Source organism: Pelodiscus sinensis, chromosome 5 (assembly GCF_052426305.1).
Source record: "Pelodiscus sinensis isolate ZL-2025 chromosome 5, ASM5242630v1, whole genome shotgun sequence".
In the NCBI taxonomy this organism is placed as follows: domain Eukaryota; kingdom Metazoa; phylum Chordata; order Testudines; family Trionychidae; genus Pelodiscus; species Pelodiscus sinensis.
In genome coordinates this window covers 33,179,055-33,197,201 of record NC_143056.1, presented here as the reverse complement: position 1 = coordinate 33,197,201, position 18,147 = coordinate 33,179,055, and the positions used below count along the sequence as shown (strand labels likewise).

General features: G+C 41.9%; 1 protein-coding gene and 1 long non-coding RNA gene across 3 annotated transcripts in view; one reads left to right on the top strand and one right to left on the bottom strand.

The window, feature by feature from the left end:
• The window catches only part of FOXN3 (forkhead box N3), a 339,469-nt gene that overhangs the window by 225,016 nt on the left and 96,306 nt on the right, over nucleotides 1-18,147 (bottom strand). The gene's annotated exons all lie outside the window — the stretch shown is intronic.
• LOC142829094 (uncharacterized) overlaps nucleotides 1-18,147 on the top strand; it is a 97,151-nt gene that overhangs the window by 76,930 nt on the left and 2,074 nt on the right. The window contains exon 2 of the long non-coding RNA XR_016349602.1: nucleotides 14,960-15,135. This is a non-coding gene — a long non-coding RNA (uncharacterized LOC142829094). The remainder of the gene's footprint in view (nucleotides 1-14,959; nucleotides 15,136-18,147) is intronic.

Sequence of the window (18,147 nt, the reverse complement as noted above, 5' to 3'; positions counted from 1 at the left end):
ATACAAGATAATAGATCCTCTGAAGGGAGGGAGCTAGGATGCATTCTACAGTGGATTAGAGACTAGGGCATTTGTCTGGGGAGCACAGAATGGTGGGTTCAAATCTAGCCAAGCTATATCAATCTCATATCTTATTTTGAAATTGGGAGTGTCTACACAGCACTTATTTCAAAATAGAGAACTCTTCCTCCAACTTGCCTTACTCCTCATACAATGAAGGTTACAGGAGTCAGGGTAAAAAGCGCTCCAGCTTGACAGTACTTCGACATTACTTGGAAATAATTGCCTGCTGTGTAGATACAAACTAAGTTATTTCAATATAATGAAATATTTTAGGTGTCCGGTATTCTCTGAATTTTTTTACCGGACAGCAGGTGAAAATACCAGACACCTGGCAATCCTAGCAGAAAAACAATTGTGGCATAGGAGGGCCATGGAGATTTTATAGCACATTGGGAGACCTCAGAAAGAAAAAGGTTGAGAATCCCTGCTTTAGAGGGCCATGCCTCATGAATGCCATGGACCGACCCCTAAAACTACAACCTTTAAAGCAGTGGTCTCCAACCTTTAAGTACAAGATCACTTTTTAAAATTTAAGTCAATCCAGGATCTACCTCAAACCCAAAAACCCTTGCCCTGCCTTCTTCCCTGTGGGCCTGCACATACACCACCCGATCTCCAAGGGTCACTCTGTGGAGATGGGGGACATGGAAAGGGGGACATCAGCACCTCTTCTTCCACTTCTTCCACGCTGCACAGCAAGCAGGAGGTTCCCAGGGGCAGCTCCAAGACAGAGGGCAAGAGCAGCACAGCAGTGGTGGGAGAGGCAGCTGAAGACAGCCTCCCAGCCAAACCAGTCAGGATCACCTGTCAGAGTCTCCACGATATACCACTAGATCCCGATCTACTGGTTGGTGACCACTGCTTTAAGGGGACAGTCCATCTCATCACAGCACTGAACCCAGCAAAATGTGCATAGCCGTTAGTGATAACTGCATGGTGGCCTATATTCCCTCATTGTTCTGCAATGCTTCCTATCTATATCTGAATCCATTTGTTCTCTCTTGTTTTATATTTTGACTATAAGCTCTTTGGGGCAAAGACCATCATTTTATTCTGTATTTCTACAGTGCCTAACATAGTGAGATCCTGGTCTATGGCTGGAACTTCTAGACCCTAAGACAGTGCAGATAGATATGAAAATAACAACCAACTGGCTCCTGTATGATACTGAGTAACACGAGGGTGAAATGGGATAAGGTGGGTAGGTGGCACTCAGGCTTCTGAAGGGTAGACAGAACATGCAGCATCAGAAAGGACCACACCAATACCTACTTTGTTGACTGAAGAGCATTTATTTGGTTCATTGGTACATATTCTTCACAATTACCAATGCTCCTTCAAACTTAGTCTATCATGTAAAAATCATTTAGATTTGGAAACTTCTCATTGTGATGTAGATAATACAAAGATGAACTGGGAATTCCTTTCAAGCATGCTAGTTTCTTGATTAGCTTAGTGGCATGTCTGATTTCTTGACAACAGTCTATTTTTATCCTTGTAACAAGCAAAAAGCAAATTCAACCTGGAATATTAGTTTCAGAGGGGTAGCCATCCTGATGCCAAATCCCACACTCCTTGTTCATGGAAAGTCCCCACTTACTTTAGTGGGAATTTTGCTGAAGTAAAAAATGTGAGATTTGGCTCCTAGTATTAGCCTCTAATCTTCCTTTCTATTTACACATTAATTATGAACTTTTAGAGGTCCATTTTGCAGTTCTTATCTGAATGCTCCCCATTGACATTGAGAGTTTTACTTGCATAAGCACTGCAGAATTTGGACCTTAAATGCAATACAGTTAAATGGTAAAGCAGCATGAAGAATGATGCAAGAAGAATATCTTTTAAAACAACCTGGAAAATTAGAGAATTAATCTGAAATCAACCAGATTAAATCCAATTAAGACAAATGCAGAATACTACATTTAGGAAGGAAAAAATCAAATGCAAAACTACAAAATCAGGAATAACTGGTTTAAGGGGTTGGTATCACTGAAAAGGATCTGAGGGATATAGTGGATGACAAATTGAATATGAGTCAAAAGGATAATATCATTCAGGGGAGTATTAACAGGAGTTTCATATGTAAGAAGCAGGCTCTGCTTTGCACTAGTGAGGCCTCTGCTCAGTTACTTTGTCCATTTTTGCATGCGACACTAAGGAAGCTGTGAATAAATTGCAGAGTCCAGAGAGTAAAAGGTTTAGAAAATGTGACGTGAGGAAAAGTTTGAAAAAACTGGGCATATTTAGTCTTGAGAAAAGAAGACTGAGGGGAGATGTGATAACAGTCTACAAAATATGTTCAGGGATGTTATAAAGAGGAAAATGATCAATTGTGCTCCATGGCCACTGCAGGTGGGACAAGAAGTAATGGGTTTACTCTGTAGTAAGGGAGATTTAAATTAGATATTAGGAAAAAGTTTTCAACTATAACAGTAGCTAAGCTATGTAATAGTCTTGCAACTGAAGTTGGGGAATCCCCATCATTGGCGGTTTTTAAGAAAAAGGTTGGACAAACACTTGTGAGAATAATCTAGGTTTTCTTGGTCCTTTCTCAGCACATAGGGCTAGATTTGCAGAATTTTGGAGGTACCAACTAGCCCTATATTTCTATGATTTTATTAACTGCAGTGTACTGTATTTGTTATAATTAATTTTAGATTATAAATTCCTCAGGCAGAGAAGTCTTCATTTTTCTCTGTAAAGCATCATTCATGTTTCTAGTTTAGGTGAGTTCTTATATTCTTGATTGGACAGCATATCCAAATAACACATTAAGCAACTCCAGAATGTTCTGAGCCAAATTTGGAATGTTATGGGGAAGATGCTAGGGTAGAATGTGAGGAACAGGTGTCTGCTGATGCCTCCATCCATTGTATTTTAGGGCTTCCAGGGGGTATTTTCCATCCTGATTTCATCAGATCAAAATTAAAAAAATATTTTCACTGGTATGGTGGTAGGTATTGGAAACAAATGAGCATTCCACCATAGAGAGTGTTGGGCAAGTTCCTGAGGGAACAAAACTTATTTACTTAGAAAATCAGTCACTGAACTTGAATTCATACTATTTGATGTTTTCAATCATTCAGAAATGGTTAATCTGAAAGGTGTCAACTTTTTTCCAATACTGACACTGAGAGGTCATGTTTCAGTCCCATAGGTCACTGCAATGTTACATATCCTCAGTTTCGTCTCACTGCTTATCTGGGTGACCAAGATCATCATTTGTGGTTGGGTGCTTGGGATACAAGAAGGAAGGAATGGGTGTCCTCTTCAGATATCATATCCACAAAACAATCTTATCATTTGAACCAATTTTTCATTGCTTACTTAAAGCCCAGCTGTAGCAAAACCACGGAAGACGGACAACTATTATTTACTATGCTCCAACCAGCAGAGCTTCTGAGGAAGATAAGACAAAGTTCTACAATCAACTGAACTCTTTTTGCTCAACTACCTCTAATCATTACGAACAGGAGGCTGCCAGAAAACTCACCAATACTATATTCCACATTCTTTCTTCTGCTCCCACTGAGGAATACCAAAAGAAACGACATCATCTATTCAAGAAACTCCCTGCTACAGTTCGGGATCAAATCTATACAAATACACCCCCAGGACCCCAACCAGAAGCATTCTATCTGCTACCCAAGAGCCATAAACCTAGAAATATCAGACATCCCATCATCTCAGGCACTGGCAACTTTACAGCAGGATTATCTGGCTATAATGACTCTTTCCTCAGACCCTATGCTACCAACACTGCTAGCTATCTTTGAGACACCATTGACTTCCAGAGGAAACTACAGAGCATCAGTAATGTCCCTGAAAACACCATCCTGGCCACCATGGATATAAAAGCTCTTTATAGTATACCAACATTTCACATGAGGACAGATGGACTACAAGCTGCCAGGAACACTATCCCTGATGATGCCATAGCACACCTGATGGCTGTGCTATATGACGTTGTTCTCACCCACAACTATTTCCGTTTTGGGAACAATTTATACCTTCAAGTCAGTGACACTGCTATGCATACCCACATAACCCCACAATATACCAACATTTTTATAGCTGGCCTAGAATGTTTCCTCAGATTCCATCCCATGGCACCCTTCCTCTACTTATGCTATGCTGATGACTTCTTTATCATATGGACCCATGTGAAGGAGGCCTATGAAGAAATCCACAGGGATTTCAACATTTCCTCCCCACCAGTCCACACAAAAGATCTACTTCTTTGACACCACAGTACAAATGAATGATGGTCACATAAACACCACCCTATACCAAAAACCTACTGACCACTATTCTTACCTACTTCCCTCTAGCTTCCATCCACGACACATCACATGATCTGTTGTCTACAGCCAAGCCCTAAATTACAGCCAGATCTGCTCCAATCCTACAGACAGAGACAAACACCTACAAGATCTTTATCAAGCATTTTTAAAACTTACATACCCACCTGGGGAGGTGAGGAAACAGTTTGAAAGAGGCTGACAAGTACACAGAAGTCACCTACTTCAAGACAGACCCAACAAGGAAAACAACAGAACATCACTGGTCATTATCTACAGCCCCTGGCTTAAACCCTTCCAGCTCATCACTGACAATCTGCAACCTATCCTAAAAAATAATCCCTCACACTCACAGACCTTGGGAGACAGGCCAATCCTTGCCTCCAGACAATCCCCCAACCTTAAGCAAATACTTACCAGCAGCCTCACACTTAGCACAGGAATCTATCCCTGCAACAAATCCTATTGCCAATTCTGTCCACATATCTATATTAGTGGCATCATCACAGGACCTAACCACATCACAACATCAGGGGATCATATAACTGCACATTCTCTAATATGATATATGCAGGTCCGCATACAGGAATTTCTTTGGAGGGTGGTGCTTTATTTGTAAATGTGGACCACAATTTTTTTAGATATAAAGGAATTCAGAATAGTCATGCAATGAGTGTGCATAAGAGAGGTTAATGAAAAATGTGAGTAGAAAAGTGATTGGTAAAATGCTTTAATTATAACACACTAAAATTTACACAGTAATAAAGGTTTTATAGAAATCACCTTCTGGGATCATGGCAAGCAGCGGGGCCGCCATGGCCTCCCGCTCCCTCAGCTATCTCTGCCTGCTGCTGCTCTACTTGCTCGGCAAGGCTAACGCTGGGTGACTGTGGGCAGGGTTTCTGGCCAGTGGGCATGGGCTGCTCCTCGTGGGTGGGGGTACTGTTCCTCCTGCCCTGCTGTGCTGCCACCAGCCCCACCCACCCATCCCTCAGAAACACAGCACTCTCTCTTCCCCCAACAAAGGGTTCTCAAGCATTTTGGCCTGTGGCACACCTGGCTTACTGCAAACCTTTCTGTGGACCTCCAGTTGCTAGTGGAAACTTGCTGTTAATTACATAATTATTCTGGAGCCATTTTGCTAGTGCTGCAGTTAGGGAGAATGGTTTTATTTAACCAGTAAGAAAGGAAATATGAATTTAAATTATTAAACAGCTTAAGCACTTTAACTTTCTTATGTTACTGTTTGTCAAACTTCATTTTAAATACAGTAAAATATTTTTTTCCACACAAAAGGTTCCTATGTTTTCTTTAGTTATGGCATGGGTGGGGAACCTTTTTTGGCTCTGGGGCCACTGATCCACAGAAAAATCAGTTGGGGACCACAAAAGTAAGACATAGGAAAAAAAACCACCAAAAACCACCAACTCTCACTGATGTGGCCCCAACTGAAACACTTCACTCCTCTGGTGCTCCAGCGCCACCAGGGAAGAGGGAGGGACAGGTAGGACTGAGGTTCAGGGCTTCCCATAGGATCACAGGGTTGGAAGAGACCTTAGGAGGTTATTAAGTCCCACCCCCTGCCCAACGCAGGACCAAGCCCAGATTTATTCTTCTGGGATACCAGGATTAGTGGATTTTGTTGACCCCCCCCCCCCTTAGGCTCTGGGTTTGGAACAGAAATGGGGGTTTCCATGTGTTGGACATGGCTGCCAGCAAGATGAATGGAGGTTCAGGATCTGGGAAGGAGGTGAGGTGCAGGAGGGGATGAGGGTGCAAGGTCTGGATCGGAGGTGGGGTGCAGGAACAGGCTGGGAGTAGGGTATCTGGCCAGAGGGAGGGGACAAGAGCAAGGGAAGGTGCAGTGTGTGGCCAGGAGGGAGGATCCAGGAGCAAGGGTGGGTGTAAGAGTGGGCTGGAGGTAGGGTATCTGGCCAGGAGGAAGGATGCAGGAGCAAGGGTGGGTGCAGGAGCAGGCTGGGGATAGGTGTCTGGCTACAGAGAGGGTTCAGGAGCAAGCAGCGGGGTAGGTGTCTGGCTAGGGGGGAGGGTGCAGGAGCAGACTGGGGATGTGGGTCTTAGCAGGGGGCCATGAGTGTGGGGGTCTGGGCATGAGGGGGTGGGGGACACTTACTTGCCTTCACACCCTCTGCTGCTCCTAGGCACCGCCTTCTGCTGCACCCGTTGGCTGGATTCCGGCCAATGAGAGCAGTGGGAAAAGCCTCCAGGAAGTGTCTGTACACTGCTGTTCCCCAGCCAGGGGAGGAGGAGAGCTTCTTCCCTATGAGCTGGATAGCACTGCAAAGCTTGGGACTTTCTGTCCCTCTGCACCGAGAAACTGATGCTGGCTCTCCAACTTCGCAGGGGGTGAGGAGGGAGGGTAAGGAGGAAGAAGGGAGCTGAGCTTGAGCCACAGAGCCTCCTCACGCTTACTTGGGGAACTATGGGGGGTGCATTTGCACCCTTCATAACTCCCTCTGTCCCCGCATACAGGCCTGATATGCCATCAAGTGTCAGCAATGCCCCTCTGCCATATATACTGACCAAACCAGACAGTCTCTGGACAAAGAACTGATGGACACAAATCAGATATCAGGGGAATGATAACACACATAAACCTATAGGGGAACATTTTAAACTGCCTGGTCACTCAATCATAGATTTAAAAGTAGACAGTCTTCTACACAAGAATGTTATCACCCAATTACAAAGTGAGACTATTAAACTGAAATTCATATTCAAATTTGACACTTGGGCTTCAATAAAGATATTAACTAATTAACGCACTACAAAGGCAATTTTCCCTGCCTTTGTTATTTACATTTACACATTAAAACCTATGACACATCCATCCTGACTTAATTAGCATAATTAACATTGGTCCTACAATTGACAGGTAATTGCCTTCGCTGTTATATGTACTCTGTATTCTGTAGTTTCCACTTCAACTCATGTGATGAAGTGGGTTTTACCCACAAAATCTCATGATGTAATATATTTGTTAGTCACTAAGGTGCCACAAGACTGCTCGTTGTTTTTAAAGTTACAGACTAACGTGGCAACCCCCTGAAACATTTTACCTCCAGTCGTGCATGACATGATCACTCCCCTCAGTAACTTTAAATGCTACTATTCATCATTCCACTGGACCATGGAAAAATGTTATTGGACCTGTAACTTCAAATACCTTAGGCTGTCTAAACTACATCCCTTTTTTGATAAAGGGATGTAGATTAGGCACATCGATATTGCAAATGAAGTGCAGGATTTAAATATCCTGCACTTCATTTGCATAATGGCAGCTGCTCCTTTATTTTCGAAATGGGGCTTTTTTGGGAAAAAAACCCAGGCAGTTTAGATGGGGTATTTTCAACAGAAATGCCCCGTTTCTAAAGATCCTGTAAACCTCAAAAAATGAGGTTTACAGGATCTTTCAAAACGGGGCATTTCTGTCAAAAATGCCCCATCATTACCGCAGCTTTTTTTTGAAAAGTGGCTTTTTGAAAAAAAAAAAAAAAAAAGCCTTGGCCGCCATTATGTAAATGAAGCGTGGGAAATTCAAATCCTGGCTTCATTTACAATTTCGATACATCTAATTTACATCCCTTTATCGAAAAAGGTATGTGGTTTAGCTATACCCTCAAATAGCAATGGCGAACGCCTTTTGAGGCTCTGTTTTTCTCATGATCCTGTCATTACAAACATCTGATTTCATGGTAATTGAATGCACCAATTTATTTTATCAAGTGACAATGCCCAAACAAAGAAGATAATTGATTACATTATAATCTCTCATTATTGAAAATCATCTATTAGCAGCTGTAGAATTTATCAGTCTGCTGAGCTCAGAAACATGGACCCCAAATTAAGATATGTCTACACTGCACTATAATGTGGACTACTGAGGTATGAATGGCAGAGTGCAGCAATGTACTATTATCTAACTACCCCACATGGATGCTGCTGGTGTGAATTAAAGGGTACTTAGTTCACATGAACACAGCTCTGTTTGAAAGAGAACTATATTAATGTCAACTTGTTAAGAGATGTAAAGAAGTTAAGGAAATCAAGGTGGCAAGAATAATTCCTGTGGAACTATTGAAAAGTATTGGATCACCTACTTTTTTGTGGCTACAGATGCTGATCGATATCATCTGGAGAACAGAGGTTGGCCTAAGGGACTGGCATTCTTTTACCACTAGGGAAACATAAAGACTGCAAATGGGACTATTGTGACATTATTTTTCTGTCTGTCCTGAGGAAAGATATTGCTTCTCTGTCTTGCAGACCCAAGCCCCTGATATCTTAAAGAGCATAAGAAGACTACTGCAAGCTTGCTTCACTCCTAGGCATTCCAAGACAGAGGAAATTGTCACAGTGCATCAGCTTATTGAGAAGGCACAAGACTTCAAGCACCCTATTCACATTACATTTATGGATATCAAGGTCAGGTTTGACTCTATTGACAGGGAATCACTTTGGCTGATCTTGAAACTTCCCTGACAAGCTCCGTAAAATATTCCATCTCCTATCTTATGATTCCTTAAGCTGCATCCTTGTAAATGGAAAAAGAAGCACCTTCTTAAGAATTAAGTTGGACATTCAATGCCATTCCAGAACTCTTCAATCTCATCATAGACTACATGCTTGATCAGATACTAAGTAAATGCATTTTCGGCATATGCCCTTAGTGACAAGCACCTGCCATATATCAATTTTGCCAATGGCATAGCACTAGTTGCCGAATCAATATGCTAGCCAGTTGTAGCATTTAAAGCTCTGGAAACCTCAGCAGCAAATTTCAGCCTGAAAATTAATTGAGGAAAACACAAAATTCTTTTAATTGGCAATTTTGAACATGTTGTGAGCTCTAGCATTTTAGTATCAGAGGGGGTAGCCGTGTTAGTCTGAATCTTCAAAACAGCAAGGAGTCCTGTGGCACCTTATAGACTAACCAAAGTGTTGGAGCATAAGCTTTCATGGGCAAAGACCCACTTCGTCAGATGCATGTAGTGGAAATTTCCAGAGGCAGGTATAAATATGCAGGCCGGAATCAGGCTAGAGATAACGAGGTGGATCCAATCAGGGAGGATGAGGCCCACTTCTAGTAGCTGATCTGGAGGTGTGCATACCAAGAGAAGAGAAGCTGCTTTTATAGTTGGCTAGCCATTCACAGTCTTTGTTTAATCCTGAGTTGATAGTGTCAAACTTGAAGATGAACTGTAGCTCAGCAGTTTCTCTTTGAAGTCTGGTCCTGAAGTTTTTTTGCTGCAGGATGGCTACTTTAGATCTGCAATTGTGTGTCCAGGGAGATTGAAGTGTTCCCCTACAGGTTTTTGTATGTTGCCATTCCTAATATCTGATTTGTGTCCATTGATTCTTTTACGTAGGGACTGTCCAGTTTGGCCGATGTATATAGCAGAGGGGCATTGTTGGCACATATTACGTGAGTAGATGTGCGGGAGAATGAACCAGTGACAGTATGGCTGATCTGGTTAGGTCCTGTGATGCTGCTGCTGGTGTATATATGTGGGCAGAGTTGGCACCAAGGTTTGTTGCATGGATTGGTTCCTGAGTTAAGAGTTATTGTGGTGCGGTGTATAGTTGCTGGAGAGAATATGCTTCAGGTTGGCGGGTTGTCTGTGGGCGAGGACTAGCCTGCCTCCCAAGGCCTGTGAAAGTGAGGGATCATTGTCCAGGATGGGTTGTAGATCACTAATGATGCGTTGGAGAGGTTTTAGCTGAGGACTGTAGGTGATGGCCAGTGGTGTTCTGTTGGTTTCTTTCTTGGGCTTGTCCCGTAGCAGGAGGCTTCTGGGTATACGTCTAGCTCTGTCAATCTGTCTTACCTGCATACCTCCAGCTTCCATCCCAGACACACCACACGATCCATTGTTTACAGCCAAGCACTGAGGTACAACCGCATATGCTCCAACCCCTCAGACAGAGACCTACACCTACAAGATCTTCAACAAGCATTCTGTAAACTACGATACCCACACGAGGAAGTCAGGAGACAGATCCCTCACTTTCACAGGCCTTGGGAGGTAGGTGGCAAACCTCGGTGCCACCTCTGCCCACATATATACACCAGCAACACCATCACAGGACCTAACCAGATCAGCCATATTGTCACTGGTTCATTCTCCTGCACATCTACTCAAGTAATATATGTCATCATGTGCCAACAATTCTCCCTCTGCTATATACATCAGCCAAACTGTACAGTCCCTACATAAAAGAATCAATGGACACAAATCAGATATTAGGAATGGCAACATACAAAAACCTGTAGGGGAACACTTCAATCTCCCTGGACACACAATTGCAGATCTAAAGTATCCATCCTGCAGCAAAAAAACTTCAGGACCAGACTTCAAAGAGAAACTGCTGAGCTACAGTTCATCTTCAAGTTTGACACAATCAACTCAGGATTAAACAAAGACTGTGAATGGCTAATTAACTACAAAAGCAGCTTTTCCTCTCTTGATATTCACACCTCCAGATCAGCTACTAGAAGTGGGCCTCATCCTCCCTGATTGGATCCACCTCGTCATCTCTAGCCTGATTCCGGCCTGCATATTTATACCTGCCTCTGGAAATTTCTACTACATGCATCTGACGAAGTGGGTCTTTGCCCACAAAAGCTTATGCTCCAACACTTTGGTTAGTCTATAAGGTGCCACAGGACTCCTCGCCACTTTAGCATTTTAGTAGGTAACCAATCCATCAAAATTTTAAGTGATTTCACCTATTCAGCTTGATTGTTAATAATGTGGGTGGAATCAAGAAAGAACTTGAGACCTTCACTGCAGAAGTGTCATCAGTAAAGGGGCACAAGAATATTTTTTGCAAACTGAACAGCACTTTTATCATAGAATCATAGAATACTAGGACTGGAAGAGACCTCGAGAGGTCATTGAGTCCAGTCCCCTGTCCTCATGGCAGGACCAAATACTGTCTAGACCATCTCTGATAGACATTTATCTAACCTACTCTTAAATATCTCCAGAGATGGGGATTCCACAACCTCCCTGGGCAATTTATTCCAATGTTTGGCTACCCTGACAGTTAGGAACTTTTTCCTAATGTCCAACCCAAACCTCCCTTGCTGCAGTTTAAGCCCATTGCTTCTTGTTCTATCCTCAGAGGCCAAGACGAACAAGTTTTCTTCCTCCTCCTTATGACACCCTTTTAGATACCTGAAAACGGCTGTCATGTCTCCCCTCAATCTTCTCTTTTCTAAACTAAACAAACCCAATTCTTTCAGCCTTCCTTCATAGGTCATGTTGTCTAGATCTTTAATCATTCTTGTTGCTCTTCTCTGGACCCTCTCCAATTTCTCCATATCTTTCTTGAAATGCGGTGCCCAGAACTGGACACAATACTCCAACTGAGGCCTAACCAGGACAGAGTAGAGCAGAAGAATGACTTCTCGTGTCTTGCTCACAACATACCTGTTAATGCATCCCAGAATCTTGTTTGCTTTTTTTGCAACAGCATCACACTGCTGACTCATATTTATTACATACATAATAAAATGATAATAATTGATTATTAATAGAATGTCTTCAGTTTCTTGATGAGCATCTAACTTTCTAAAACACTCCCCTTCTTCTAAATAAACATAAACAATATTTTAGGAGGAAATTCAATCTCCCACTCCCTTTCAGTGCTGATGCTAGTCCACTGTGAGCCCTAAGCTGGAATATTCCTCCACACATGCACCAAATAAAAAAGAAAACAGGGGGTCTTTTTGAGCTCCCCAGGGCTTGTCTCTTCACTTCTGGCTAAATCAGCGCTACTATGAGCAATGTAGCGGATAACAATTTAGTGGGTCTAGTAAAGACATAATAAGTCGATGGCAGGGTGCTCCCCCATCAACTTCACCTCCCCAAGGCTATGTCTAGACTGCAGGCTTCTTTCGAAAGATGCTCTTTCGAAAGCGCATCTTTCGAAAGATCGCGTCTAGACTGCACACGGATCTTTCGAAAGAAAAATCCGCTTTTTCGAAAGAGAGCACCCAGCGAGTCTGGATGCTCTCTTTCGAAGACGGCCTCTTTACATTGAAGAACTTCTTCCTTCGAAAGAGGAACTTTCGAAGGAAGGCGTTCTTCCTCGTGAAACGAGGTTTACCGAAATAATTTCGAAAGAACGCGGCTTGAGTCTGGACGCAGGGGAAGTTTTTTCGGGAAAAGGCTACTTTTCCCGAAAAAACCCCTGTGTCTGGACACGGCCCAAGAGATGGAAGCTATTTCAATGGGAGAGCATCTCCCACTGACATAGCATGGTGTAGCAGCCAATATAAGTCTATCCAAGCTACTCTGACATAAGCTACATATCTTATGTAACTTAACTGGCATAACTCAGATCAACTTACCTCATTAGTACAGACCACATCTTAGTCTGTTTATGCCTAGCTCTGGATCTACTTCCTCTTACAATAACATTACCATTTCCAGCATAATCTGAATACATTTCAGTTAAAAAAATAAATACTGATTTTCTAAAACAAACAATAAAAAGTCAAAGATGGGCTAAAAAATATGATCCATTTTATTCCTTATAGCTGTTTACAAAAGGCTTAATGCATCCTTCGTAAGGAGTCTTGAACACCCATGCAATAACAAATCATGCAAGTTAAGAATAAAATATTCAGAATAAACTACGAATGTTCCAAGAAGTGTTTCACATTTCCAAAGTGTCTTTATAAGACAATAGGAGGGGGAAAACTATTTTAAATGCTGTGAAAAATGTCAGTATTTTGTTAACCCGTGGCCTTGGACCAAAGGGTCTGATTCTAACCCTACTTACCCCTTCTTTACATCATTTCTACTGCTCTCACTTCTGATCTGCACCGGTTTAAGTGAAATCAGAATCAGGCCTCTCTGTAAACTGCACTATAGACGATAATCTTCTGGAAAGGCTTCCTCCCACTCCACAAGCATCTTCCTTAGTTGTCCTTATCTGGTGAACTCACATCACCGAGCACCAGGTCTATTTCCCTGACCTCACTTTCTACTGACAGAACCTTTTCACATAACAAACAGCACAACCACATTTCCATCTGCTGATCTCTATTGCAAAAACTCCCTCGTAAAAAATCTTGACCTTACCACTGCTTAGCTTTCCCAGAAATCTCCATCACACACACCACAATCAGTGTTTCATCTGGCTTATGAAACTGCCACTCTTCTCACCAACAATGAACACATCATCCTTCTACCTGTACACTTCTCCCCAGAAAGTAACCCTGGCACCTCTTTTAGGGTGACCAGATAACAAATGTGAAAAATCAGGATGGCATAGTGTGTGTGTATATGGGGGGTGGGTGGAATAAGCACCTCTTTTAAGAAAAAGCCCCAAATATCAGAACTGTCCCTATAAAATTGGGACATGTTGTCACCCTAAACCCTTTCCACAGTCCCTGAGCTCTGCTGCCAGCCCTCTTGCTGCTCCTCAGATAAAAATCCCAATGTCCCTCTTTCTGCTAAATCCCACAGGTGTCAGTCACCTGAAAATTATATATCTCCCTCTAGGGCTTAAAATCCTGCTTTGGTTTCAAAATAATTATTAATACAATTGGATCTTTTGCATAAAATTATCTTTTCATGTGTAAAAAATAGGAACAAAGAATTTGCCTACGAAAAACTTAAAAAACAACAAATAGTCTTGCAACACCTTAAAGACTAACAAAATATGTACTTGGTATCATGAGCTTTCGTGGGCACAACCCACTTCCTCACATGAATCTAGGAAATTGCCTCGGAAAGTTCTTCATGGTATTTCTAGTGCTAATTAATATCACCTCTCAGAAATCCCCATGGTCCACTTTAGAGAAAAGTACTATAAAAACAGACTTTCCTAATGAAGATAGAGTTACTGAGTCCAGAAGTATTAAATGACTAATCAGTATGTCTGTGAGACTCCAAAATAGGCTTCATTTAAGCTAATGTAAAAATACAAGTTAATTTGTAAAAAAAAAAAAAAAAAAATTATATACCAACAATTCAAATGAACTCTTGTGCCTTAGGCTTGGTCTATACCTAAAATTAGATCAACCTAGTTATATCACTCATGCCTCTGAAAAATTTTATGCTCTGTGTGATGTAGTTAGATCAAACTAACCCCGATTGTGGATTCAGCAAAGCTAAATTCTTCCATCAACTTAGCTACTGCCTCTCCAAGAAGCGTATTAACTACATCAATGGAAAAATCCGTTCTGTCAATGTGTAATGTGTCTATGCTACAGCACCACAGCCACAGCACCATAACTGTACTGCTGTAGTGTAGACATATCCTCATTAACTTTTCTAGAGCTGACCTGTTCGTATGCAGTGCATATGTGTTCATGCACACACCCATACCCATATCCAGCCACCCACACTATGAGTCATAGAGTTATATGGATTTACACTTGCTTTCGATATAGCATTGTCTATTAATCATAATAGTGGTAACTGTACCTCACCTATAAAAGAAAATTGTCCTGGAAAAAAATCAGATATACAAATCTCCCAGAACTGCCTACCACCGCATGAAAATGAAAGAAGAACTAGTAGTGCTTTTAACCTGTTTCTTTGTTCTTTTCACAGACGTGGAGTTCCCCAAAATGGACTTGCGCCACTGGGCTGATGCTGCCCATTTCCTATTCAAGTGTGTGCATTCAAACCCACCAGAGAGCTACTTGTGAACTCAAGGATGGAAGAACACAGTTACTTTAAAGTGATGCAAGCCATTTAATAAAATGCTACCAATGACACTAAAGCAGGTCAGTGGGGCTAGTGAATGCGGAAATGAGAGGAAAAGTAGTGGTGGTTCTAACAACAAACATTCTAGGCCCAAATATAATGTGCTTTATTGCAGGTATGTAAGAGCTAAAAACATCTTAAAAGATTGTAGATAGGAGAAAAATAACCAGAGATTGTGCTTTTATGCACATTGCAAATAAGATTACCACCACAGAAGGAGACAATATGGACATAGTGGGGGCAATGCCAATGGCTAAACACGAAGCACAGACCCACAGAGCCCCAAACCTGCAAGAGAGGAGGCATCAGGCCACATCTGCTTTTCACCTACATGACTAGTAGTAGCTGGAGCTTGACTTGTCAGTTTTCCCACATTAAATACACTATATCAGCCTTGGCCAACCCGAGGCTGGTGAGCCGCATGCGGCTCTTCCTCCTCACCCCGGGTATGGCTCACGAGGACCCCTTCCCCTCCCGTGGCTTGTAAGCTGCCCCCGTGCCATCAAAAACGGCCCTCTCCTCCCGGCTCCCTGGGCAAGGGAGCCGTCCAGCATGGCCATGAAAGATGTAGAAGTAAAGATGGTGTCGGGAACCCGCTGTGGCCAAAAAGCCTCAAAACGCGTTTAAATGCGTTTTCTTAAAGGGGCAATCTTTTTTTTTTTTTTTTTTTTTTTTTTTTCTGCTTGACAATTTTTCCCCAGCTCTTCGTGCTGGATCCACTGCTATTTTAGCTCTTTGCCCAGAATGGGTTGGCCACCTCTACACTATATGGTAGACTGAAGGGATCTGGGTATCACCTTATCTCATCCCCACCTCACTAACTTAGGAATGGGATTCATTTTTACAACCAATCCTTGTTTGTTTGTTCACATGTCTGGAAGGTCCATCACACATTACTGACTTTTATGATTCAGTAAGCACTCAATCCTGTGAGATGCTGAGCACCCTCTATTCCCAGCAACTTCCACAGGGTTGAGGGAACTTATCATCTTGCAGGATGAGGCCCTATGCAAATGAGTGCAACAAAAGCATAGATAATGCATCTCATGGTGTACTTTGTTAATTTATTTAACAAGTGCAATTTAGCTTTAATTATTTATTATAGTACTTCATACTAAACTAGTAAACATAGCTTAATATATTCTGTAAAAGTAATAAAGTCTTAGCTATATGAGGCTGCATTATGGCTCACTGCTCTTAAATCTTTGCTTAGAAGAGGAGTGCAGCATCAGTTTGTGTGTAAATATGAGGTATATAAGTTACTGAAAATGAGCAAGGTGCTATTTTTGACTTTCTGTTTTTCTTTTTTCTTTGTTCCCTCTTTTCCTACCATGGGTTCCTCTTTCCTGCCACTGCTCCCATTTAAAATCCAATTATTTTCTCACTGAAATCTACTGTAAAATTTCTATTGACATCAGTGGGAGTAGACTGAAACCTTGGTGTTTTGTTTATATACTTGGTCAAATGCCACACAGATATAGGGAGCCAAATTCAGAGATTAGCCTAAATTGTGATTCATGGGCCAAGGAGCTAGAAGATTGCCCATATCCTTCCTTAACACATATATTATTACATCCTCTGATTTCCCACTGTGGAAGTTACATCAACTAAGACTCCTAGTGGGCAAGTGGGTATAGGGAGTCATATTCAGTCTCACTCAGTACAAAGGGGCCCTACTTCTCCTCTCAAATCAGTGTCAACCATGAATATTTCTTCTTATTGTTGTTGTTGCTCCAACATGACCATACATGTTTCTGGATTCTACTCTGGAGCAATGTCATCCTCCCTATGCTTGAGTATATCTATCCTGCAGGCTTTATGCATATTAAGCTGTGCATTTTTTTGCCCAACCCTCCCTAAAGCCCACACTTCAACCCCTTCAATATACTTGTAGGGCACATTCTACCTAACTGGCATGCTTGACTGGGCAGCATGAGCTGTGTTGCCTGATTAAGTACTGATTATATTGTACTGATTACTTAAGAATTTCCAATTAACAAATGAAACATCTAAGGTTTGACAGGTTTCAGTTCCAAGACCAGACCCATAGTTATTTGTACTACAATTAAATTGGAGTCTTGACTAACAATAGTCACATGTAGACCAACAGCGTTTTGTCATTTTAATATTTTTATTAGCAGAGTTATTAACATACTATACATCCCCAACCTAATAAGAATGTAGCAGTAATGTCATCTCAGTTTTACCACGCACATCATATGATGTGTATCCTCTCACAATCTTTATGGAAACCTAGGAATAGTGAGATAGGTGCTAGGCCACATGGGGCTTATCCGATCTCTGGCATACCAAGTCCAATGATCAAGGTGGTGTCAGCCTATCTCATGGTCAGGCCTACTGTAGGGCTTGACAGCTGCCATGAATATCATAAGAGTATTTGGCCTCTTCGCCCATAACTGACTTTCTCACCGTCATAATATTGGGAAGTCCTTATTCCACAGGTTAGCGTACTAATTATATGAGACTTATTAGCATATACATCATTTGGTTACTATAACAATTCTTTGTTAGGCATCTGCTGATGTCCTGATCTCACAATACTCCAAAGTGACATTAACTGATTTTTTTGCATTTACCAGTCAGAATTCTGAAGAATTTCAGCGGAATTTTTTATTGCAAAATTTACGTTGTATGCTATCTTGTGACTTGGGCCACTGCTAATTAATTCACTTATGCTAAACTAAACAATTTACTTACACCAAAGTTCAAAAGTTTCATATCTTTATACTACATGCTTAAGCTACCACCTTACATGTTAAGGTTGGTAGGGTACCACATAAATCACAACATCAGGGGCTCATACAACTGCACACGGTGCAGCAGGACACAACCATTCAGATGCATTGGCCATGCTGGTAACCAAAGTGTTTTGCAAACAGCACAATCTAACCTTCAGTCTGCCAAATGCACATGCCACCACTATCCTGTAGCTACTTAAAGCATAATTGACTCTCTTTTTCCAGGTCCTCTGAGGTGGGGTATAGCTTGATGACCCATGGCAAGACAGGGTA